The sequence below is a fragment of the Rhinopithecus bieti genome, unplaced genomic scaffold (genome assembly GCF_001698545.2).
Source record: "Rhinopithecus bieti isolate Rb0 unplaced genomic scaffold, ASM169854v2 scaffold_26425, whole genome shotgun sequence".
Classification (NCBI taxonomy): domain Eukaryota; kingdom Metazoa; phylum Chordata; class Mammalia; order Primates; family Cercopithecidae; genus Rhinopithecus; species Rhinopithecus bieti.
Genome location: NW_016811900.1, coordinates 598211 through 624100, shown reverse-complemented (window position 1 = coordinate 624100; position 25890 = coordinate 598211). Strand labels below are relative to the sequence as shown.

General features: G+C 39.1%; 1 protein-coding gene across 4 annotated transcripts in view; it reads right to left on the bottom strand.

Moving 5' to 3' along the window:
- Positions 1–3499: 3499 nt before the first annotated feature.
- Positions 3500–25890, bottom strand: part of CDK14 (cyclin dependent kinase 14) — a 606959-nt gene continuing 584568 nt past the window's right edge. For all 4 annotated transcript variants that reach the window (XM_017895344.1, XM_017895345.1, XM_017895347.1 and 1 more), the window contains one exon: positions 3500–6979. The gene's annotated coding sequence lies outside the window, so the exon portion shown is untranslated. The remainder of the gene's footprint in view (positions 6980–25890) is intronic.

Sequence of the window (25890 nt, the reverse complement as noted above, 5' to 3'; positions counted from 1 at the left end):
TATTTTGGTGAGGAACTTTGAGGAGTCCAAGAATCTAACCGTGAATCTGGCCTTCAAGTTCATTATAAAGACACATTTCAAAGTAAGAGAATAGAATAGGTTTAGTTTTTTGTTAGTTGGATGTATATCTTTAAATATTTAGATATATGGTATGTGGGACTTCATTTTTGCTTTTACCCTGGGTCATGCAAATGTTAGGAGTGGTTCTTGTCTACCGCATTACTAAGGCTGTATTCTAAACCAAGGTAAGCAAACTATAGCCCCCAGGTAAATTACTGCCCATTGCATTTTTTTAAATGAGGTATGTGAGCTTAGAATAGTTTTTTAATTTTAAAATCATTCTTAAAAATCAAAAGCAAAATTTTGTGGCATGTAAAAATTATATGAAACCTAAATTTCAGTGTCCACAAATTGCTGTATTGGAATACAATACATGTATGTATTGTGCATGGCTGTTTTTATACAACAGCAGCAAAGTGAGTAGCTGGGAAAGAGACTGTGAGGCCTGGAAAGTCTAGAGTATTCCCTATCTGGCCCTTATAGAAACAGTTTCCGGACCCTCACCCTAGAGTAGCAGACAGGCAGGAGGAAAGGAAGAGTCTAGCAGTTCTCACGCTGGCTGCACAATAGAATCACCTGTTGATTTCTCCAAGCAGACCCCCACCCCTAATATTTCTTGAATGGTCTGGGGTGGGGTGTTATTTTAAACTTCCTGGTGATTCAAACAAGAGTCAGGGTTGAGAACCACTGGGCTAAGGGAATGAACACATGAAGGTCTGAATTTCCCAAATGTTAAGCAAGGTAGTTGCAGGACTGGCCTGCTTTTCCCAGTGAATCTTACTGGATTACAGCCTTTTTTGAGGAAGAAAAGTACCCAGTGATGAGATTTGGTTGAAGATTGAGAGGGGGCAAAAGACTAATTGTTTCTCACTGTAGTATGATTTATAAGCTAAGTTCCATTTTAACCTCTCTAAACCCTTGAACCATTGTTTCAAACATGTATCCCTGGACTTGCCTGGCATTGTCTGCATCTCTCAGGCAGGCACACCTTGGGCTATGCAGCACATACCTTTGCAGGGACCCCTGCTGGGTCACTTCTCAGGATACACCCCAACGGGGAACCCTTATGCCATCTGTGCAGCGTGCCCTCCATAATTATTGGTGGTCTCGCAGGGAAGGAGAAAAAAGACAGCTCTATCAGAATCCCATTCTCCACTAGCACAGTCAGCACCATTGGCAGAGGATGGCTCCGGGGCTGCAAGGCTGCTCTGAGCTATTATTGTGCCTGGCTCTCTCTCAGCATGACTCAACGCAGACAATATAGCACACCGAGAGCATGGGGGATGAACAGTAAATACGAGGCCTTGGATTTTTTTTTAATCTTGTCAGTTTTTCCCTGATTTGTGTCCTTTATCCTAGCGCCCTCTGCTATATAAGCTTCTCAAAGCTAATGCCCATAACGCCACCACCCACTGGTAGCAGCAGGCTGCTGGGCCACTGTGGGGTTCTCATTGCAGAGATTTACAATGCCCGCCATTATTCAGCAACTGTACGTGTTAACCCAGTGGCACAAGGTTGCTGCAACACCTTCCCCTCTGGTTTCTCTTTACTCTGGAGGCCAACAGCGACTATAGGAGTGCCGCCCTCCTGACTCGAACTGCTTGCCTCAGTGAGCACACATCACATCCTCCAACCTGGCAGAGTTGGAATAGGCCCCACTGAAAGACAGGAACACTGGACAATTATGGAACTGAGATGATGCTTGACATTTCTACTGCCACATTAAAAAAGTTAAAAATATTTCTCAAAGGTGTTTCTTTGGCCTCTTGTAGATACCTACCCTCCATCCCCTTCTTTCTTCTATTAAGAGCTGATGTGATTACATCTCTAAAATGTGAGCTTGCCGCAAGGCTGCTGGGAGTGACCTCAACAATGGGCCTACGGGCTACTGTAGCTCTTAGGAGGTGAAGCAGTGCTATACATTTTGCTCCCTTGAAACAACTCCCTGGAACAAGTTACTATTTTCACACTTCTATTAATTCTAATCAGTTTCAAGGGTAATTTATGGCTCCCGTTTAACTAACAAATGTGCCTATTATCTCTACCTTGGCTACTATGAAGTCTACCTCCATGCACTCTCCCGTTCCAGAATCCAGTAGTGGTGGCAGCAACTGTCTGGAAATGCATTTGCCTGTGCACAGACAATTTACTGCTTCAGGAGAAATAGAAAAAGCACTTGGGGGATGAAGATGCGGTCACTCTCATGAGCTTTCTGGAGAGAAATATGCATCGGCTGAGGACACCTATGTTTGGTTTTGTGCGAAGGGTTTACAAACTGAAATCACAGAGGTTACAGGAGAAAAGCAAGGGAAGGAAAACATCAGGTAGCTGGTCCTGGTAGGTAAGGGTCTGCCCAGAAGAAAGCTGGGAGTCCTGCGGGTCCTCTTAACATGGAACAGCAACTTGTGAACTCATTTTTTCTTTTTCTTTTTTTTTTAGACAGAGTCTCTCTGTTGCCCAGGGTGGAGTGCAGTGGCACTATCTTGGCTCACTGAAACCTCCGCCTCCCGGGTTCCAGCGGGTCTCTTGCCTCTGCCTCCCAAGTAGCTGCATTACAGGCGCCCGCCACCATGCCCGGCTAATTTTTGTATTTTTAGTAGAGATGGGGTTTTGCCTTATTGGCTAGGCTCGTCTCGAACTCCTGGCCTCAGATGATCCACCCATCTCAGCCTCCCAAAGTGCTGGGATTATAGGTGTGAGCCACTGCGTCCGGCCTGTGAACACTTTTAAGTCACCAAATACCTGGCATGAAATTATTAGCAATTTATCAAATCACGAGGGCCTGTTTGGGGTTATGACATATCTGACAGGAAGGAAAAGGTGATGATGGAAAAGGGACTGGCCTCCCAGGTTGGCACTGTCAATCCAAACGTGGGATCCCAAGAATGCCCTGCAGTTTTAGGCGCAGATGCCCCCTACGTGGTGCTCAGGGAAGAAAGCTCAGTTCAGAAAGAACAGTCAGGCTTCTGGCAGAACCCCAGTACACTGAAGCTTTGATTTGTATTCAGTGGAGGGTAACCTACTCACCCCATCTTTGAATATGTGCAAAAAATAGAGAAGGAGGCAATAAAAGATAAATAGGGCTGCCATTAAACAAAACCAGAAAGGCTCCAAATGCATCTGAGATGCACAGAACATGTGACATGTGTGAACATCAGGAAGGGGCCGGGGGAACTGCGAAGATCCTGCAGCTCGTGGATCTGTTGCACATGGCCTCTACTCCTTTACATAAATTTGGCACAGCAAATCAAGGAAAGAGGAGGGTTTAACAGACTCCTGGACCACTCCACCTAACTTACTCCTTCCCACATATTGTGTATTTGTTCTCTTATTTCACTGTGTAAGAGTGGTTGTGTTCAAGAGGTTTTTAAGTCAATGTTTCTTTGATATGGTATATGCTCTTACTGGGCATTCACCAAGAAGATGTACCTAGAACGTGTACTGAGATTCTGCTATACTTTATTCCATATCATGTTACAAGAAAACAACAGTGACAGCTGACAAACCATTACATCTTTCATAATACAGACAAATTACAACTGGTAACAAATATGCAACATGTTATTATTCCATTCTCCTTACTATGTGTCATTTGAAAGTATAATAGTTTTCTGAATAATGCTACCACGTTTCTTGGGTACCAATCCCCTGTTAGAAAGTACACATCTCAGTGCATCATACAAAAAAATAATAAAAGATAAAAGGAAAATTTTAAAAATCCACTCCCAACTAGAGAATGTAGGTTTTGTATGTGCCTCTAAAATACACTGCTGTGGGAAAAGGAACGAGAATAGAAGATTGCTTATTTTATTGATTTTTTTTGTGTGTGTTTTTGGTGTATGAGAAAATTACAAGGCAGTAACATATACAGTTTCCTCTGCCTACAAGCCAGTAAGGGAGATGGAAGTTACGCGCAATTATGCAGCATATTCCTATGTATAGGGGGCAGGCAGTAATCTACCCCGGTATATACAGCCTAAACATCCTCTTATATAACAAAGATTACAAAACCAATAATATTCACAGGTGAGTATCTTATGTAGACACATAACCTAGGGTATTGATTATACTAGCTGTCATATACACACTGAGGAAAGGATACCAAGAGGCCTCACTTTCTTTGCAAGCCTGGAGGTGCTCCTGGAAACTTTCTAATCACTCTTGGGAGGTAGAAATCGCTTCTCACCCCAGCATCAGTGGATGGACAGCCACCCTGCTTTATGTACCCTATTTTTTGCTGAGCACTGCAAACATTTTTTTTTCACATCCTATGTATCTTATATTTTTAAGTCAACAAAACTGTTCTTTTAAGAAAATGGGAATTAAGTGTCAAATCTCCTTTCAGAATACTGTGTGTGCAGTGATGTGCTAAAGGTGTTTGTACTATTCTTACCATCTGTTTGAGTTCAAGCTATTCCTTCATACAAAAATAATCTCACAAAACATTCCAGCGCTTTCTCAATAGAATAATAAATCTGCTAATGAACACAGTCTGAATTGATTTTCATGACTGTCCACAAAGAGGGCAGAAGAGAAAAGAAGCAGAGGGAGAATATGATTGCAAATAGGGGAAGGAGAGAGGGAGGGAGGGAGCGAGACGGATTTGGGGGAGAAAGAGACGGAGGAGAGGGAGGGAGAAAGAAAGAGAGAGAGGGGAGATACACACACACACACACACACACACACACACACACACACACCCCAAACTTCGGATTTCCTGTATGGATGGCAAGGATAGGGTACTCAAAACCTCCTGACCTTCTGAGAGGTATGTCTCTGTAACAAAACAGATTTCTCCCTCCACTGAGTAGTGTTATATTTCACTTCTCCGAAGAAGTTGCCTGTGACAGGGACATATAACTCTAATAGCCCTAATTGAAGTCTTTCAACATTAAATATTTTCAAGTTAAAAACCTTATTAAAAAGCAACATTTAATCATCAGTTGCTTTTGCTTTAAACTTAGTGAAATACAAAAGTAATGTCTTCTCCAAATGAATGATTCAAAACAAATCACAGGAAAGGTCATTTTTAACAGCATGTAAAGTTTTCTCCCTATATTTTCTTTAAGAAATCCTAATTTAAGTATATTTTAAATCAAAATACCTCTAAAGACTTCCAGTGGGTTGGAATGTATGAAAGAGGAATGGAAAAGATTTCTAGGTAGCAACCAGTAGACATTCTACACTTGGGTGTTTTCTGCTGTCTTTAAAACCAATCAGTAAATAATTCCTTGCTTAGCACTTAAAAGTTTACAATGAATGCTACATCTGGATAAGATGAACTATGACTATGACATAACCACCCATACTCCACTCCGGAGACAGTACCATTTTAAAGTTCAGGAATTCTGGGTCCAGTTTCCTTGGTGTATTGAGCTTGATTATACAAAAGCTTTACCCTCACCCAACTCTCAGAAAAAGTCCTCGTCAACCTGGCTCCTAATTCCTAGTCTTGATCCTAAAACAGTGGGACATTTCAAGAACTCACTCATTCTCTCCTTCTTTCTGACTAATAGGAAAATGTAAGACAGTGTACATGAAGGTATTTCCATAGGAATTTGTGTACAGAGAATCCAAGTTTCATGCTTTAGATGAAGTCTCCTAAGTGCCCCCTTGGCCGCAGTACTACTGGGCATTCTGCAGCGAGGCCTGCCCCACTGGGAGCCGGCCTGCGTCAGGCAGCCCTCCCTCCAGATCAAAGCAAAAGACATGCCTGGTCCACTTTTCCCCAGTGTCACATACTCGCCTTCATCCTCCAAGGTCCCTCAACTCCTTGAGTAAGGGAAGCTGAGCCATTCCCTTTTCCATATTTAAAGCAAGATTCCTGCATTGTTTCTAAAACCTGCATTTGAACAGTTATTCCAGAGATGTCTTAAAGTAAGGAACCCAGTGATGTCTTCCAATTGGCTTGGAATGTTTTTTTAAAATGTACTTTCTTTTTAAAGGTGCTTTGTTGTAACTGAGCAAACTTTGAACTGGATCACTTTGTAATTTACTTTGTAAGCCTTAACAGGCCAAGATTGCTTTCAAGGCTCATCCAACAGATATAGTTCTTTTGCACCAGATTTAAAACATTCTGTTCCTCACTCTTTTCTACAGTTAGAAAATACAAAGTGTAACAGAATGGATGGAAAAAATAAGATGTTGACAAGACCCAGACACAAAAAGTTACCTCAATCTCCAGAGGTTGAAATGTAAGCAATTTATCCCTGTCTTTGTTCTTAACATTTGATAATTGTTTTTACAATTCCAACCTATTCAAAAAACAGTCATGCTATGTGGCTTGCAAATGCTAAGCAGAGTCCAATATCCTATATATAAATGTGCAGTTATTTCCAAGTAAAAAAACTACATTTGCAAAATTACCTCAAAAGGTGAGCAACAGGTGGGGCCCCATAGTCAGGGGCCAAGTTGTCAAGTCAGAGAACAGGGGTTTGCTTTAGCAGAAAATTTCCCTCCTAGTGGTTGCAAAATGTGCACTGCTCTCAAAGAAAATACACATTGTTTTATGCCACTCTGTGGCTTTCAAGTACAGACATTACTGAAGAAGTGTGAACACCAAATGTGTTGTCTTAATGTATTTAAGACATGGCTGGTGAAAGCATAAAAACCTTTACAGAGACACTGCGCTGCAGAGGGAAATCAAACAAAATCAAACACAAAAGACTGAAAAGAATACATGCCATGTATCAGTAAGCAAAGCTTAATCTTCACATAGTTCTTGGAAATCACAAGGTATCCAAATGCGTGCAAGGTTTTAAATAAATTGCAGAGAAAACAGGGTCTTGCCAGCTTCAATTTTCTTGTAAGTGAAATCCACCACAGGGAGCGAAAGAAAACTGATCCATGATTCCCTTCATATTATTGGCCTCCTCATTAATGTTTTTTTTTTTCTTCCCAGAATGATGACAACTTAATCCTGGAAGGAGGAAAATAGAAAATTGTTATATAAAAAATCGACACCATTCATTTTTCCTAAATTACATGAGACATCAAAATTGGTCAGTCCAAAGTGAGCCCACTGATATTCCCAACAGCTACTCCAAACACATAAATAGGAAGCAGAATAGTTTCCTTAACCAAAAAAATCCTTCTAATATGATGAACAAATGTTCTGACTACACTTTCCTCTCTTAAAATCATTTAACTCCACCCATTGAATTGGTCTATCTTCCCCTTGGATTATTTAGAGAAAAAGAAATTCAGCAAATTTCCTTCCCTAAATCATTAGTAATAATACTGGTCTTAATTAAGTGCCTGTAGCATCATACAGACCATTACAAGGACATATCATTATGTTCATTTTATGAACATGAAATAGAAAATGGACCACATACATGCTTTTAAAATAATTCAGCTGTATATAATTCCTTGGTTGTCTATTATCATTATTTCAGTTTCAGCAGAAAGAAAATTGGCCAGTGTGACCTGAATTGGCAGCCTCTTCCCAACATCCTGTATAGGACTGCATGTTTCCAATAATGCCTGCTCAAAACAATAACAACTTGTGGGTGAATGGTTCAAGCAAAAAGAGGGAAGCTTCACTGTGCCTCTTTCCATACTTCTTTTTGGCCCGTAAGCATTTTAATTGAGTCTCCTGGATGGGAAAAGAATGCCTTGCCAGGATAGGTGGAAACACTCCCAGGTTCAAGGCACATAGCTAAGGGATCAGTTCATTAGCTGCACTGAGTCCCAGAACCAGTTCCTTAGCTAAGTTTAGAAGCTGCTGGTCACTAAGGCCTGGTGAGGACTTCGTGTCCCCAGCTACGGGGCCATAGAGTCATCTTCCCAGATGCAGGGGGAACCCTGGATGGTGCCTGATAACAAAGGTTTTGTCCTTTTTTTGAGACTTCACAGTGCACCTGTCCTGCTGCTGCCCACACAGGCTGTGGCATCAAGGACATCACCCCTGCACAGCAGCAACCTAGCAATACCTTGTCCAGAGAGCAGAAATTCCACTCTTACGCTCAGGAACCACTGGAATAGTGGCCGGGCACGGTGGCTCACGCCTGTAATCCCAACACTTTGGGAGGCTGAGATGGGCGGATCATGACGTCAGGAGATCGAGACCATCCTGGCCAACATGGTGAAACCCCATCTCTACTAAAAATACAAAAATTAGCCAGGAGTGGTGGTGTACACCTGTAGTCCCAGCTACTCGGGAGGCAAAGGCAGAAGAATCGCTTGAACCAGGAGGTGGAGGTTGCAGTGAGCCGATATTGTGCCACGTACCCCAGCCTGGGCAATAGAGCAAGACTCCCTCTAAAAAAAAAAAAGAAAGAAAGAAAGAAAGGGCATCATCCCCACCATCTGCTCATTTCCCCCACTTACTATGATGAGTTTCTGGCATATTAACTTTCCATTATTTTTTAAAATTGAAGCAAAATTTACATAAAACAAAATTAACCATTTAAAAGAATATAATTTAGTAGCATAATTAGTACATTCACAATGTTGTGCAATTATCATCTCTATTTAGTTCCAAAACATTTTCATTACCCCCAAAGGAGATCCTATATCCTTTAAGCAGTCACTCCCCATTCTCTCCTTGTCCCAGTCCCTGACAACTATTAATACTAATGTTTCTGTCTCTATGGATTTACCTATTCTCAACATTTTACACAAATGGAATCATGCAACATGTTACCCACTTTGTCTAGCTGTTTTCACTTAGCATAATGTTTTTGAAGTTTATCCATGTTGTAGCATGAATCAGTATTTCATTGTTTTTTAGGGTTGAATAATATTCTGTTGTATGAATATACTACAGTTTGTTTATCCATTCATTGGTTAATGTACATTTGTGTTGTTTCAACTTCTGGCTAACAGTGAACAGTGGTGCTCTGAATAGTCATGTACAAGTATTTGTTTAAACACTGTTTTCCATTCTTTTGGGTATATACCTAGGAGTGGAATTGGTAAGTCATATGGAAATTTTATGTTTAACTTTTTGAGGAACTACCAAACTGTTTTCCATCATGACTGTACCATTTCACATTCCCACCAGGAATGTACAAGGGTTCCAATTTCGCCAAAACATTTGTTTGTTTTAAAAAAATTATAGCCATCCTAGTGGGTATCAGCTGATTCGCACTTGCATTTCCCTAATGATCAATGATGTTGGGTACATTTTTTTTTTTTTTTTTTTTTTTTTTTTTTTTTTTTTTTTTTTTTTGACAGAGTCTTGCTCTGTCACCCAAGCTAGAGTGCAGTGATGTAATCCTAGCTCACTTCAGCCTTGACCTTCCTGGGCTCAGTTGATCCTCCTATCACAGCCTCCCAAGTAGCTGGGACTACAGGCACACATCACCATGCCTGGCTAATTTTTTGTATTTGTAGAGACAGGGGTTCACCATGTTGTCCAGGCTGGTCCTGAACTCCTGGGCTCAGGCCATCTACCTGCCTTGGCCTCCCAAAGTGCTGGGATTACAGGCATGAGCCACCATGGCCAGGCTGTTGGGGACCCTTTCATGTGGTTGTTGGCCATATGAATATCTTCTTTGGAGAAATATCTATTCAAGTCCTTTGCTCATTTTTAAATTGGGTTGTATTTTTGTTGTTGAGTTGTAGGAGTTCTTTATAAATTATGGATATTAATCCCTTATACTATGATTTTTCTCTGAGTCCATAGGTTGCCTTTTCACTCTGTTAACTGTGTCCTTTGATGTACAACAGTTTTTAATTTTGCCAAAGTCCAATTTATCCTTTGTTTTCCTTTGTTGCTTATACTTCTGGTGTTATATCTAAAAATCCATTGTGAAATCCAAGGTTTCGAAGATTTACCCCTATGTTTTCTTATAAGAGTCTTATAGTTTTAGCCCTTGCACTTAGATCTTTGGTCCATTTCGAGTGAAGTTTTGTAAATGGTATGAGGTAGGGGTAACCATGTATTCTTGAGAGTTCTGTTCTCAGTGACTGAGCCAAATGTAAACAAAAGCCCTTTCTTAAGTTTCTAGGAGAGGCCTGGGGGTAGATGGATACCACACATAGGACCTTTGCTACCTCTACATCCCAACAGTTATTATCTCAAATCCTTGTTGCCTGTGGGTGGTTCTCCATGAGGCTCACTTGACCACTCCTCATCCTTGCTTGATTGTGCAGATATGCCTTTATCAAGCCTCTTCTTAAAGAACTCACCACCCTAGCAAAAATAATTACATGGGAACAACCTCCTTTGTCCCCAGCCTACCCTTGTTCTTTCAGGGAAATGAAATAACGTGCTCTACATGCTGCTCCATGTAACTATGCATTCTGATCTAGGCACTGGCATCTTTCTTGAGGACCATGATATGAAGAAGAGAGAGCACTATCCTCATAGCATTTCAAGCACATTTATCCACAGGCATCCTCAGCCAATCCTCAACCCCACTATCAGTCTTGACATTTTTATTAAGCAGATGACAAAATTGTCCTTTTTCTTCCATGTACTTTAAATAGCAGTTGAGATTCCAGCTCTTCCTGGAAGCCTGCCCACCCCAGCTAAATGGGAGTTTTAGGTCTGTCCTGGTATCTGCTTGCCCAGGCATGGAGTTCCTACAACTATATCCAAATGCTGTAGTCTTTCCTGGCTCTCCCCTCTTTCACCACTTTAATCAACAGAATGGAGACCTGGTACCCACAATGACCGCCTGAACCAGAGACTTCATTTAGTCCCTCCTGAAGTGTGAAGACACTTCCTATGAAAGAGCAAGTCAGGGCACAGGTGGCATCAGTATGTTCTTAAGCTTGATTTTGTTGACTGCTGTGTCCCCAGAGCACAGCCCAGGCCTGGCTCAGGCACTCAATATACAGTCACTGAATGAATAAAGGGGAAATTGTAGAATCAGAAAACTTGGGGATGAAATATGTTCTCATATGTAGAGTTCCCTATGGCACATTCACTGAAGGCAAATGTGATGCCTGTGAAATAGCACAGTACTGCACACAGAGCAGGCCATCCACAGATACACCACTAGCCTGAGGATGGTTGGTAGGATTAACACCTTCCTGTAGGCAAAACTTACTTTTTTTTTTTTTTAACTCCATGACATTATATTTGAAAGGAATGATTTGATTTCCAGTACATCTAATTTCACGTAACAATAAACTATGTTGTCACCACAGTCAATGGCATATTTACTATCCTGTTAAGATGTTTTTTAGACATCAATGATGCTTGTTCTTGCCTTGTCCTGATTCTTCGAGTGTAATCTCTAAGAGAATCACACGTACCTAACCTAGGGCATAAACAGAATTGCATAATAAAGGATAATATGTAATAATAGTAACTGGATAATAAACGGTGAACACAGTGATTATGATAAGCCCATTACTTAGGTTTGGGCTCAAACATTTAGAAGGGAGGTGCCAATGAGAGGCAGACTCTTTCACATCTCTGTGAGATGACTCCGAATGGCCCAAATTGTACCAGCTCCCCTGCCTGGTGCTGTCAGCCGGCAGCATGGAATGTCCCTTCTCCTTCCTTGGGCAGCATCAGCTTCAGTTTTCAATGAGTACATATAAGGTAGGTCAGTTTTCGCTGGAAAATTTTTAAGAAAATCTAAATGCAATCATGCACTTGATGAGTGGAGATTTAGGTGGAAGGAGAGGGAATCACAGGGAAGCAAAATATATCAATGTAAACCTTTCCCTTACCTTTATTATTAAAATATGTTGCACGCGCAATACAAATTAACAATGAATATGAATTATAAGCTCAACTATGTGCACAGCCACTCATAGGTATATAAATCATAAGATTAATGGATGCCATTTTTATCTTGCTTTCAGCTTTTACAGTGTTCTTTCTCTCTAGAAATGAATGTTTTAAACAAGAAATTGGGTTTGATTGATAAAATCCTTATTCAGAAATATCTACATAGAGCTTCTTGGCTATAAATATTAATTAATTGGATCGCTGGTACCCATAATGCAACTTTGTTCTGACCCATGTGCCCTATGAACTAGATATTTTTTGGATTCAATTTTCTTAAAACCAACTGTCAGCATCATGTGATGGAGAAGATGAAAAATGAAAATGAGCAGTCCCGCTGTGCAGGTGGGTGACCTGTGGGAGAGAGTCTGCCTGGTAGGATTTTTACACGAGCCATCAGACACACACCAATTGATTAGATCATCTCATACCCGCCACCAACTAGGCTCAAGAGACTAATTAGAGAGAGTACTGCCTGCGCAGGCACCCCATTGACACCTAATTTGCTCAGCCAAAGCCTTTGGGGAAAATGTATTATCTCTGCAGCTGCACTTCATGCATTTCTGATTTGAGGCATAAGCAAGGAGTGCTTCATCACTCTTTTGAGCGAACTGAATGTAGAAGCCCTTAAGTGCTAAATGCAAGCAAACAGACCCAAATTAAAAACGAGCCAGGCTCTTTCTAATTCCCTCTGTGCTTCCTGTTAAATCTCTGTGTGTACATACACACACACACCCCTACACACATGCATGCAGTTTACATGCCGGAGGGACAACATTGCTGAGGACCCCCGCCCAGGGTGCTTCGATGTGATCAGATGGTCTGCGTTTCACTGGCCTATTTATGCACTCTAAGGTTCTGCATTTGTTTGACTGTGTTTTTTTATTTTTATTTTTTCTGCTGCATTGCCCTTCCTCAAAGTACTCTTTTTTCTACAAGACAACTCTGGCACATTTTTTCCCCCTCTAAGCCTCACTGGAGAGAAGTGATTATTTTGGTTCCAAATTAAAACAACTGTAGGTTTTCCTTTCATCACCTAAATTGTGAACAGGATATTTTCCAGGATGTAGGTGAAGCTGTGAGGTAATCCGCTCATTTCTATTTAAGAGACTTCTTTGTAAATATGCCTAACAGAGAAGAAAAAAAATACTAACATTTGACAGAAAGAAAGCTACCTCATAACAGTAAAGACAGTATAAAACTATAACACGTTTAGGTTCTCTTCAAGAAAAAACAATTATAATTTGACCAAATTTAGCTTTATGTATTAGCTTTAGAACAAAACTCATTCCAACCTCCTTCTCAAATGTAGAATTCAAAATATTGATATATAAGGAGGCATTTAAAGATAGGCATGCAATTAATTACATGCTTTCAAAAGGAAATAAAATAAATAATCCAGGTAATAATGAAAAAATTAGGATATCTTTGTGTCAAATTTGGTGGATGTGTAATGGGTTTCCATAATGCTAGAATGAAAGAGAAAAACAGGACCACGGTGGTGTTCTATAGTGGACTTACTGATTTTGTGCCTTTCCAGTCATATGTTGGATGAATTATTCTACCCACATGTTCTGGTAAATTACAATTCTGCTTTGTAATTTTTCACATTTAGCCTATTCTTAAGAGTTTCATGAAAATTTGAAAAATCATTTTAGCTGTATGCCTTTTAAACAAGCATTCAAAATGGGCCTTACTTGGGCACCCAGGCAGTCAGAGGATCCCAGTGACCACTGGAGTAAATATCCTTCTGAAAGGTATATGGAGATTGGTTGTAGGGGAGATGTTTGAACAGTCAGAAAACCAGGGCTTTAACTAAAGCACGTAACTGTTTAAAGAATTTATTCTTATTTTGTCGAGAACAAAGTCCAGAAAGCTTCCCTTCCCCAAGTACCATGTCAATAAGGTTTCACATGAACAATGTCCCGGAAAAAGAAAAAAACACACTTACAAGACGGTGCCACTTTGAGTTTGGTTTTGCTTAAAATACCAAGAAAAACAAACAAATCTTTGGATCTAATTCATCTTCAAGTAGCGTTTCCTATTATAGAGAATTAAGTCCACACATAAAGTTGTTAAACTGTAAGCACCTAGGCAAGCACAAATCTCTCTAAAGTGAAAATATCAAATACATATATATACACGTATTTGTATATAACATAGTCAAATTTTATACTGTAGATTTTATATGGATGCTGGACTCAAAATGGTACATTTTAAACTTTATACTGAGTTCAGAAAATCTGGGACAGTTTAATTTCCTTATTCTTTGAGTGAATTTAATGTGTTACAATTTGGCTAGAAATACAGGTTTTCTTTTAGAATATCTGAAATTAGTGTTTTCCAGTTTCTCTGACACTGCATTGAGGCTTCTTGAGAAGGGGGTAGGGGTCAGAGGAAATGGTATGAAACAGAAGGAAGTAGAAAATTAGTCAAACCTACTTCTGTTAACTTATTTCTGATTTACGATAATCAGCTTCTTCTCCCTAGAAGAGAACACATCTTTGAGACCAGCAAGAGAATATTAATTAAAATGAATGCAGAGATAGACAGGCTTTGTTTTAAGCTTAACAGAAGGCCCATCATTCAAAATAGCCCAAATCCTTTAAGTTGAAAGCTGTTTGGTAACATCCATATGGATGCACAATGCGCTAATTGCGGCAACTTTGCACATTTTAAGCTTCATGCCAAAGTGGTGATTTTAATTAAAAATTTTTTAGGCAAAGCTGTAAGTCTAACATTTCAAAACAAAGCATTTCTCACATGAGGAGACAGACTTAACATATCATTTTAATAATCATCATTATCAACAAACATTTATTGAAATCCTCATTAAAGACCAGGCATTATATGATGTGTAATTAGCCTTCATTGAAAAGAATGTTCTATTTTAATGGTGTGACTGTTTATTAAATCAGATTTATGCAAATGGAAAACACTGGTCATATTTTAGACACACATGGACAAAATAATGGCAATTCTGGGATTTCTTCCTCTCTCAGTCAACGGGAAAACAAGCATAGGGAAAAGTACTGATTTAGGTCTTCTTAGATACACCAAGCCACATTTAATCTTTTTTTTTTTGTAAACAATCATATAATATTGTATACATATATCATTTTTAAAAAAGATTAAACATATCACATAAATAAATAAAAAATGGGAGGTTTGAAGTAGTTCATTGAAACAGTTTTAATGACAAGGTTAATAGAAAAGCCTTCACCAAAGGTGGCATATTCTTTTCAAAGATTTCACGTTATTTGAAACCTTATTTGCTCAGCATACCTTTACAAGTGACTGACTCCCAAGTGGTTATAAGTTAATTAAATAGGATTCTGACCCTTAACCCTCCTTATATATTACAGTCCTACTAAACTATATTTAAACAAACCAAATACAAAGTCATTCAGCAGTGTGTGCATTTTTTTCTCAACTTAAAATGCATATACACAAATCTCATAAAACGACTAAAAACCAAGTATTTAATAGAGAAACACAAGGGTTCATGTCTGATTTTAATTAAAAGATTTTAGAGAAGATGTGACTCCACTTTGGGTGGATTTTTTTTTTTTTCCAAATTAAAACTTGTCTGGTATTATTACCTAATGTATTGAAGCAGTTTTTCATGCTTAGGGTTTCGAATTCCAAACATACAGTCGCCTACAACTTTGAACCTGTTTTGTGAACCATCTTATTTAGCAGAAACTTGCAAAACAAAATATGCATTTCTGTAGCATAAATTAGATCACATATAATTTTGGTTAATACAGAATGATGTCAGCATGAACCAGAAGTCATGTTGGTTCATGGGAGACTTCTTTCCAATGTTATTTTGAGTCACCAAGTAACAGCAGCCATGAGCAAGATACCTAAATACAGTGCATGCAAGCCCAAGAGGCCTGCACTACTGCACAGCACATGCTGCCTATTTACCCCACATGCTTCCTTTTGGTTTGGTTTGGCAACATGCTCTGTCTTAGAATTGACTATTTATTGTACAATCTTCCTGGATCCTTGAGCATTTTGCCCTTGCATCCAAAATTGGTCAGCCTCAACCTACATCAAGTTTATTTCACCTGTAAACTCTACTAGCATTTTTATTTTCACTGCTTTTCTGAGTGCAGCGCTTATCAATTTCAATATATTTGAGGTGGACTAGCCTTTACTTTATTTCCCCCCCACCACAAAAGCCCTGCAACTTTTACTGTAGTATTCTGCTGAACACAGGTAGGAACACAGATGTCACATTACAGCACAAATGTCTATTTTTGTGAGGACACATCCTGACAGTGACATGAAGTGACACATTGTGGACACCACTATAGCACATCGTTTCCACCAGGAAATGTCTGCGGACAGTGAGGAGGGTTCAACAACTCCAAGCTAGGAATGATGGGTGCTGGACAGCTCGCTAAGCCACCTGCCAACTAGCGCCCATGTAGCTGCTTCACAACACGAATCTGCTTCACAACAGTGCCAACGAACAACTGCTTGACCAAGGACAAATCACTGAATATTCATCCATGGAAGCCAAGACTCTGCATACTACATGTAAAGCCCTCTAATACACACTCCACATGAAATTATAATTGGTTAAAGTGTTTTGATACTAGTTATCCCACCACAGCATGTTGCTATATTTCTATAGAATCCAAGATGAGTTGTGAAAGACATAATTAACGGAATGTGTACCATTATGAGAAATAAATACCAGCATTTTGTGCTCATATGGCATCTTCTCCTATCCAAAGTATGTTCCCATGTATTCTTTCATTTAATAAAAGTGCCTGAAAGATAGGACCTTTGAAGAAAGGTTCTGTTTGGAAGATAACAGATTTTGTGAACTCAAATTTTTAAGAAGTTCTAATCCTTTTAGTCACTGATTCAGTGTCTTCTGAAACATCTGCAATAGGAGGTATGCTGCAGATTTAAATATCAAAGCAGTCATGATAGAACTCACAACCTTTATAGGAACTAGGGTGACCAGCTGTCTCTGTCTGAACTGAGGAGGTTTCCAGGATTTGGGACTTTTTTTTTGAGACAGAGTCTCGCTCTGTTGCCCAGGCCAGAGTTCAGTGGCATGATCTCGGCTCACTGCAATCTCTGCCTCCTGGGTTCACACGATTCTCCTGTCCTAGCCTCCAGAGTAGCTAGGACTACAGGCACATGCCACCATGCCCAGCTAATTTTTGTGTTTCCAGTAGAGACAGGGTTTCACCATGTTGGCCAGGCTGGCCTCACGTGATCCACCCACCTTGGCCTCCCAAAGTGCTTGGATTACAGGAGTGAGCCACCACACCTGGCCGAGGATTTAGGACTTTTGGTTCTAAAATGGGAGGGGGCGGGGTGCAAAATGGAACAAGCTGGTCGTCACAGGAACAACAGGATTAAAATGCACAGTCGTAACTTCCAAGTTTATTATAAAAACAGAGGTAACAAGGTTTGGCACTATATTACGTGAACTAAAATGAAAAGTACGCTGACACTCCAATCTGAAAATGTGAGTCACAAAAGTTTTACAAATGTGAGGCACTGAGAATAGTAAAAGGTGAAAATAAAGTGGGAACTGAGCCAGCAGCCTTCTCTCCTCTCAACTCTCCAGACTGTACAGGGTTTTTCTACCTATCTCCTTGGAAGAGACACAACCTTGACTCTGTGATTTCGGCTTTCTTCTCTGTTTTTTGTTGAAATCACAGTCAATCACATTTTCCTCTAATGAGGTTGTTGAACTTAAGACCATCAACTTGTTCCTCACCACAATTCAGAATAAATCCATCTATTTAAATTCACACATGCCTGTGCAGTTTGGCATGGCGGAGATGGCTAAGGCCACCTCTCTGAAATGAGAAGAAGTACAAGTGTTGTCTGAATCACTGCCAGAAATAATCCCCGCTGTAAGATCGGTGGTGAAGGAGCAACAGCATCAATTGACTTGCCTAAATCAATTCAGGAAACATTTACTTAACATCTGTTTTAAGCAAAGAAAAGTGTTTAGGATGAAAGAGGAGAGTACTACATGGACTATTAAAAATGGATTCCAGTGGTGTTCTGGAACTGGCTTGACCTGCTTCAAGAGATGTGAATGTGAAACTTTTCAGGAATTTTTACAGTTGTTAAACACAGCCACTCTTGAAATCACCCATCATGGGAGTATCTACACGACAGGACAAAGACAAGTGTGATCAATCAGGACTATTCTACTGTCATTCTGGAGAGCCCACCATTAAATATTTGCCAACACGCCACTGCTGTCTTTAAGGAGTTCAAGATTGGGAAGGGGAGGTGGTTGGGACAACAGCTAACTATAAGTCAACATGGAAAATATAAGTGCTATCCTAGAAGTGCCACTGCAGTGAGGAATAACTGAAAGGTATGTAACAATTTAATGCCTAGAAAGGGAGGAAGAAGGGCATTCTTGCACAGGCAAGGACTCTGGGAAGCACAGGCTGGCCAATGGGACAGGCACATGTTTGCCTGTTAGGATATAGATGCAGATAGAGACACAGGAAAAGCTGAAAGGTAGGCGAGGGTGGTGGAGTAAAGGGCCTGAAATGTCCTGCTTAGGGGTCTGGGCTTTCTTCTATATTCAGAGAGGAGATGTTGGAGGCTTTGGGTGGAGAGTCCCAGGTTCCAACCCAAGGGCAGTCATACAGTTTTCATATACGTGAAGTCTTGAGCTGCCACTGTAAAGTCTGTGGGTAAAGAATTGTCTTCTTTAGGATGCCATCAAATCAGATAATGCAGCTGGTTCTTCAAATGACTGCTGCAACTGCCCACAATGTACCAGGTTTGTAACATTTAGTATTGAAATGTTTTATTCCACTCATGAGAAATGTTCAATGTTCTGGACAAATGATGACATAGAAACTAAGCTTCTTCCCAAGTATTGCAGTTTTCAAAACATAGCCCATGGAGATAATTTGGACATTTTCATACATCAGAAAGATGCCTAAGGTACTTTATAAATAGTTTGTTCTCTCGTGTCTCTATTTTTGTCAATGCATGTAAAAGGAAAAGGAAAAAATACACATTTATAACTCCTATCTTTACTACACTGCCGTCCTTCATAACTCACACATGTTCGATTAATACACAACTCAGACAGACTTTCTAATTGTAGCGTTGGGAGTTCCAAAATACCATCAAATCTTTTAAAGAGCAACTACAATAATTTAGAAAACTTCATTACTATACTCTTGTCTTGATTCACTGTGGGTGCATATATTGGACTAGGAGTGTCAGCTCATTAAAAATGTGAAGCCTGTAATGTCTGATGAATAAGACATTCACATCAACACAACTGGTTTCCTCCTGGTATAAAACAATTAAAGTGTCAACAGCTCAGTGGTTTAGTGGCAGAGCAAAGAACAGTGGTTGCAGGCCTGGGGTCAATCTCTCACTTCCATTGGCAACAGAGCTGGAGAATGCAGTGAGAGGAGCCAGCACACCCCAGGCTCATAGGATTAAGGGATGCTTCATGTTTTTTTACTGTTCACTTGTGGCAGACTGAAACAAAAGCACCAACCGAATTAACTGAGCTGAAGTTTCATTGTAAGAAGCAATGAAATGCTCCCTTTCCTTGCCCCAAACCAGAATCTCCCACACAGTGCAGTAAATCAAGAATGCAACATATTTCTCTTCCACACCTGTGACTGGGGAGCACATCCCAGAAAGCTCTTATTTCCTCTTCACACGGATGCTAAAGAACAATGTCACGTCTTGTCTGGGTTATGCTGTTTGTTTTCCAGTCTGTTGGTATTAAAATTGCACCCTAAGCACCTATCGTGTCTCATGGCCCTCTGTTAAGTCTTTTTCAAAAGTTCTGACTTTGCAACACTGGTGTCATTTGGAATTTAAAAAAAAATCTGGTGATTTAGTTGTTTCATGTTATCCTGGGGAGAAAAACCCCCACAGCCCATTTTAGAATAATTTAATAGAACATATATTGTGCAAAGTATACAAATTGAAAAAAATATCAGCCCAATCAGCTCCAATAAGCTGTTTTAGTTTTATTCTTTTTGTAATTGTTAGATTCACTTGCTCTGTGTGAGATGTCAGGCATGATGAGCTTGAGCCTAAAATGCTAAAATGAAAAAGCTCTTTTGTTTTTTAATTACTAACCTCTTGAGTTTTAGTGCTAGAATTTATACAATTTTCATAATCAATTATTGAGTACTTGGGTCCAAACACGATATAAAATACTCATGCTTGGATTTACATGATATAGTTAAATCTTGTCTCTCTCAGTACTTCCTTATTAAAAGAAATTCTACCAGGTTGATTTGTAGGGACTGATGTATGTCTGGTAAAATGTACAGGAGAACAAAGTCACTCCTTCTTTAGCTCTCTGGGATGTGGTATGGATAGGACTGTCTCCATACTAGAGATTGGTGATTCAAATAAGACATATCTGAACCAGACAGAGTAGGGGAGAATTGCTCAGATTAATGGTGTGTTGAATCAAGTAAAGAAATATTTAGAGGCTTAGAAAATAATTAATGGCAAGAAGAGCTTTATGTTTGAAGAACCTCCAAATGAAACTGTGGGTAACGAATCTGACAAAACGTACTATACAATCATGGTCACTGGAGGGCTACATTGATCAGTACTATATACACATATATATAATACTATATACTATATATACTACTGTATATACTGTATATAGTATATATAGTTATATATATATAACTGTAATCTCTCTTGACCATAAATTCTTTGTAGTTGAACTTCAAACATATGTAGATTTACTTTTATGTACTTAAGAAATGCCTCCAAATTGATTAGATAAATACATAATTTGAAACCAACTTCCATTCACTTCCTTTAATCTGCTATGCCATCCACGGTTATATGGACTCTAAATGTTATAATCACATATTTTTTCCAAGACAATAAGCATTTCTTTAATGTAGCCCCTCTTTCCTACTCTCACCAAACCCTCAGTGGACAATCCCCCGATAAACACTAGTGCCAAGAAGAGAACAGACACAAAGAACTCAGATTGTGATAATTCTTAACCTTCTGAGTCTCTGCCAAACTTAAGAACCAGATGAATGCCAAGATAATTTACTCCAGAAAACTGCATATATTTAACTACATGCAGATTTTTTTCATACAATTTCAGATGGTGCATAGGCCTTCTGATTTCCATTAATAGACCCACAGATCCGAGGTCAAGAACCTCAGGATTATGACGTCAGAATGTTGAAGCATCAAGCAGCACTTCCACCATCTAGCCATAATTTTAGAACGTATTACAGAGGAAATACCTTCTAGAAAAGTTAAATGCTTGAAGTAAATTCCTTTTGAACAAGGGGCATGGTCTAACATGATTTCCTACACTCCCCATATGAGAAAATATAATCAAGCAAACAAAACCAAAATAAACAAAATATCTCATTCATTCTATGCATCATATTTCCTTCAAGAGAGGAGAAACCCGGATCAGGTTATTTGATGAATGTGACAGCCAACAGGAGAAGCATACGTTGGCAGTGTGGATCCCTATTTAGATGATCCCGAGAGTTTGGAGAGCTGAGTAGAAAATTCTTTTTCCTAAATACAATCCCTCACTTTCCATTCTTTATCTTCTCTATTAATGTCATCAGTGATGTACTAATATTAACACAGGATTAAAGATAAATGGAAATTAATCCTATAGTACCCATTCTTACTGCTGATACTAAATACTATTGATAATCACTTTATTTAGTATGTGAAAATAAAAATTATTGTGAGAGCTTCTCATGGCTTTGCCAATGACCCTGAACTTTGATTTTCCCTTTTTAGGTAAAAACATCAGCCAAGAACTTGCAATTATTCTTAGTGTGGCCCCCCATAAGTTCCCTCTCAGAAGGGATTGCAGAAAACTAATCTGAGTAGTTGAAGAGAATTTATTGTGTCTCTGGGCCTCACAGCAACCTTTCAAGGTATATATTTTTAGTCTGTCCTAGAGTTGAGAAAGCTGAAACTCAGAAATGCAAGTTGGAGAAGTACTTTCCACTCCTACTTTCTGGACAGAGGTTTGTTTCCCTTATCCATGAGTGTTTTTCTGATCATTAGAAGAACAACGCATGGTTTTCTATCTGCTCTTCATGAACTGACCCATCTTCTATGGTCTTACTTTGGTTTTGTCATTTCAGGGCTGTGGTATAGCAGGGCATGGCCTGCAGCTTGGCATTCTGATGATTCTTGCTCACTTTTATTTTCCTGGCTAAGCCTTATCTACCCTGAACCTTGTTCATCCCAAGTTACTTATGCCTTCCTTGCTAGGAGATAGCTATCTTTGGTTATGTGGTATATCTCTGTGAGAGGGTTTGGTAGCACTATAAATCTTCAGGACCCAATTAAGAAGGGAAAAGGAAAATGTGGGGTCAGGTATGAATCACAATTCCTCAATCAGAATAAGGTTGCCATAGCAACCATGTCTGTTTTTGCTCCTCCCGCTGATCTGCTTGCTGGCTTGGGTGTTCGAGGTAATTTGCACAGAATTGCTCCAGTTCTCTGATCCACACAATTTTAATTTTATACCACTTAATTTTGTACCATTGCTTCCCTTGAGCATCAAATAAAGAAGGCACTAAGAGTTTAAAATCAAAGCATACATACATTTTCTGACCACAGTTCTCCACCTGATCAAATGCAAGAAGGCAATTCCTCATTTTCCCTTCTTGAAGCTTCACATTTCCCCTTTCCTTATTCTACCTTCCCTCACTGTACTCACATACATGCAAACATAAACACATCCCACCCCCCATCTGAACACAGTTTGTGGTATGTTTGAAGAAATACTCTGAAAATAAGTTATGTATGTATATATTCATATATATATGGAACCCTAAGCATCTTGTAGACTTTGTAACCTTTCTACAACTAAGCTAAGGAAGTTTAAGAAAAAAACTGGACTTGGCATAATGCAATTTAAACTTTTTTCGTTTGACATGTCTTCCTTGTAAATAGTAAAGGAGGCTCACTCCCTTTATTTTCAAGCACCAAGAAAATAGAGTGCTCTTTAGAGGTTCTGAGGGGACAGAAAACTTTGCTGTGATTGTTTCAGTGGTGTATGAAGCTGTGGTGTTGCTAACTCTGGTTTGGTAAGTGATCTTTCATGATAAAGAAGCACCAGGAGCTATAGAAAGGCCAAAAGTAACACCACAATGCTACAGTGAGACCAGACACCAAAAGCCATATCAGGTTCCATTTCCTGTTCCAGGAATGGAACAGGAAAGTGGAGTCATGTGGCCTTGAGGTCATTTTATGGGACAGATATCCCCATCTGATGATGTATAGGGGCAACTGAGGACGAGTAAACTTAGGCTGAAGTTTGCAACTCTCTTCACATCTAAAAGTGTGGGGTTGATCTCTGGTCAGACACGTATGAGACCCAGCTTATTTCACTTTGATGCCATCCCTCCCTGACTTTGTCTTCTTACTGAAGTTTTCAAGCTATGTTCCTTTCCATGCCTGATACCACCTAAGTCTCCCATTTGTGTCCCCAGACTTGTTATCTTCCCTTGGAAATCTTTTTTCATCTCTCTGGGATTTAAAAAAGAATTGGCTGGGCAGGGTGGCTCACGCCTGTAATCCTAGCACTTTGGGAAGCTGAGGTGGGTGGATCACTGTAGGTCAGGAGTTTGAGATTAGCCTGTGAAACCCTGTCTCTACTAAAAATACAAAAATTAGCCAGGCGTGGTGGTGCGTGCCTGTAGTCCCAGCTACTCAGGAAGCTGAGGCATGAGAATCGCTTGAACCTGAGACACTGAGATCATGCCACTGCACCCCAGCCTGGGTGATAGAGTGAGACTCGGACTTAAAAACAAAAACAAAACAGACAAAAACAAGAAACAAAATAACAAAGAATGACTTTTCATCTTTTCCTACTTTATATTATCTCTAACATTTGCTAACATTTCCGTGGTGGTCATTAGTTTTATTTACTAATTTTCAGCTCTCTACCTCAATGGAATGTCTTACCCAGCTTCCCTGGAAGTCAGGCATAGCCATTTGACCTGTCCTGATCAATGAAATGTGTGTATCCTAGTGGCTGCTTTAAAGGCCAATGTTTATCTTGGTAGATTTCTTTCCCTTCCCAAGGTTACTGACGAAGCATCTTGTGAAGATGGGGCCTCAGCCTGTGTCTCTGAGAGAACAATGAGTAGAACCCTCTCCATGTCTACATTTGGATATAAGGTGTAAGAAATAAAGGTTTGTTATATTAAGCAAGCACAAAACCTAGTCAATCCTGAATGATACAATGCCTGTCATGTCTATTTTGGATCATAAGTCCTTGGACAAAAACTGCAACTTATCTGTTCTTGAAAACAATCCTAGGGAGATGGTTAGTTTTGTTATTCCTTATTCAGTGAGGAGGAAAATGAGGGGTGGAGAATACACATGATTTACTTAATGACTCACAGCTATTAAATGGTGAAGTTGAAACTAACACTCAGGTTTTATTACTCCAAAATCCATACTCTTTCTATGGTATTGTGATGGCAGTTAACTCTTATGCTATGTAGGTGGAAGGACAGGTTTGTTTTGAAAACAGTAGAACATTTTGATAAGGTAATGAGAAAATACCACAAGCCATACAAGAAAATTCATGCTTTCATGTTGAAAATCAATAGTTGTATTGGATACATCTGACACTCAGCATTCTATTTTTGTGTTTATTTCTTCTAGCAATAGGAAAGCTTCCAAATATCTGGATGAAAAGTCATCTGATCACTTTCAGATCGGGTGAACTGAATTTCATATAATTAGAATCTGAGTAAAATTCAAGTAATAAGTGCAAATTGTCATGCATATCAAAAATGATCTGAAAAGATACACATAAACTATCAATAGTAAAGAGATCAAGATTTTCTGCAGGGTGAGAACTTTAACTTTTACTAGATATTCTTACATACTATCTGCATACTTTACAATATGAATGCATTTATTATTTGTATAATGAACACACACACTAAATGTGATGAAGAACTGGTGACCCCATAATTGTGGATTTGTGGGATAGTAATATTTGGTACTTGCAATGAAAAACTAGACTTATTGAGCACTTGGCTTAGTTGATGAGCATTATTCAATGGTTTGATAAATTTCTTATGTTTAAGATAAAATTATTCATAAAGGAAAGAAGAAGTAAAATAAGCTTATGCTTTACACTGTACATCCAAATTAAATTATTTTGTTGATTTTTTGTAATGATATTTATTCAAAGCATTAATGATGAAGTGAAATGACAAAGAGGAAAAAGATAATATGCTAAGCTGAAAATAATCATGAATGTCAAATGTTGCTTAATCTTGTTAATTACAAACACATAAGACAGATGTCTGAAGAAAGAAAATAAAATGACAACACAGTTTTGGGCACTTGGTTGTTACTAAACAGGAACACTTCAAATCTAAAAAGATTTTATTTTATCCTCTTATTTACAGAAAAGAAACTAGGTTTGAGTTTCTTATTTCTACACTGATCAACAATTACACAATGTAGTGATACATTGTTGCTCTACAGTCACATCTTATTTTAAAGTATAACATTGGTAATAAGGCAATGGAATTATTTTCTTAATCCAATGACTAGTTTCTCTATAACCATATTCAATAACGATCACCAAGACAGAAGATTTGGGCTTCGCAATTATTTAAAACTTTACTGATTCTGAAATTCTTACTCTAAACGTAACACAGTAGTCACATTTTAAAAACAGTTATGTATGTATGTATCCATTCATCCATCCATCCATCCATTCATCCATCTGTCGGTCCATCTATCCATCTACACGTATACTACACTTTGGTCCTGAGTTTCTAGCTCTTAACTGGTAGACTCAGAATCCAGTGGAAAAAGTTGAAAACTCAGTCCGACTCTGGAATTCCACTGATATTGAGGGCTCTGTTTTGTCTGGATATTGCTTTCAATTGCTTAGTTTGGGAGGAGATAAGCACTAGATTCTATTCTGTCCTCAATTCCACTGAGAGGTTATAAACACTTGCATTTCATTAGAATGTTCACTATCAGTTATAAAGGGTATGAGTTAACATGTATGAGGAATGTTTAAATGATACTCCTAAAATCTTCATTTAATTACTGGAAATCACAAGAAATCAAAATTCTTTTTTTTTTTTTTT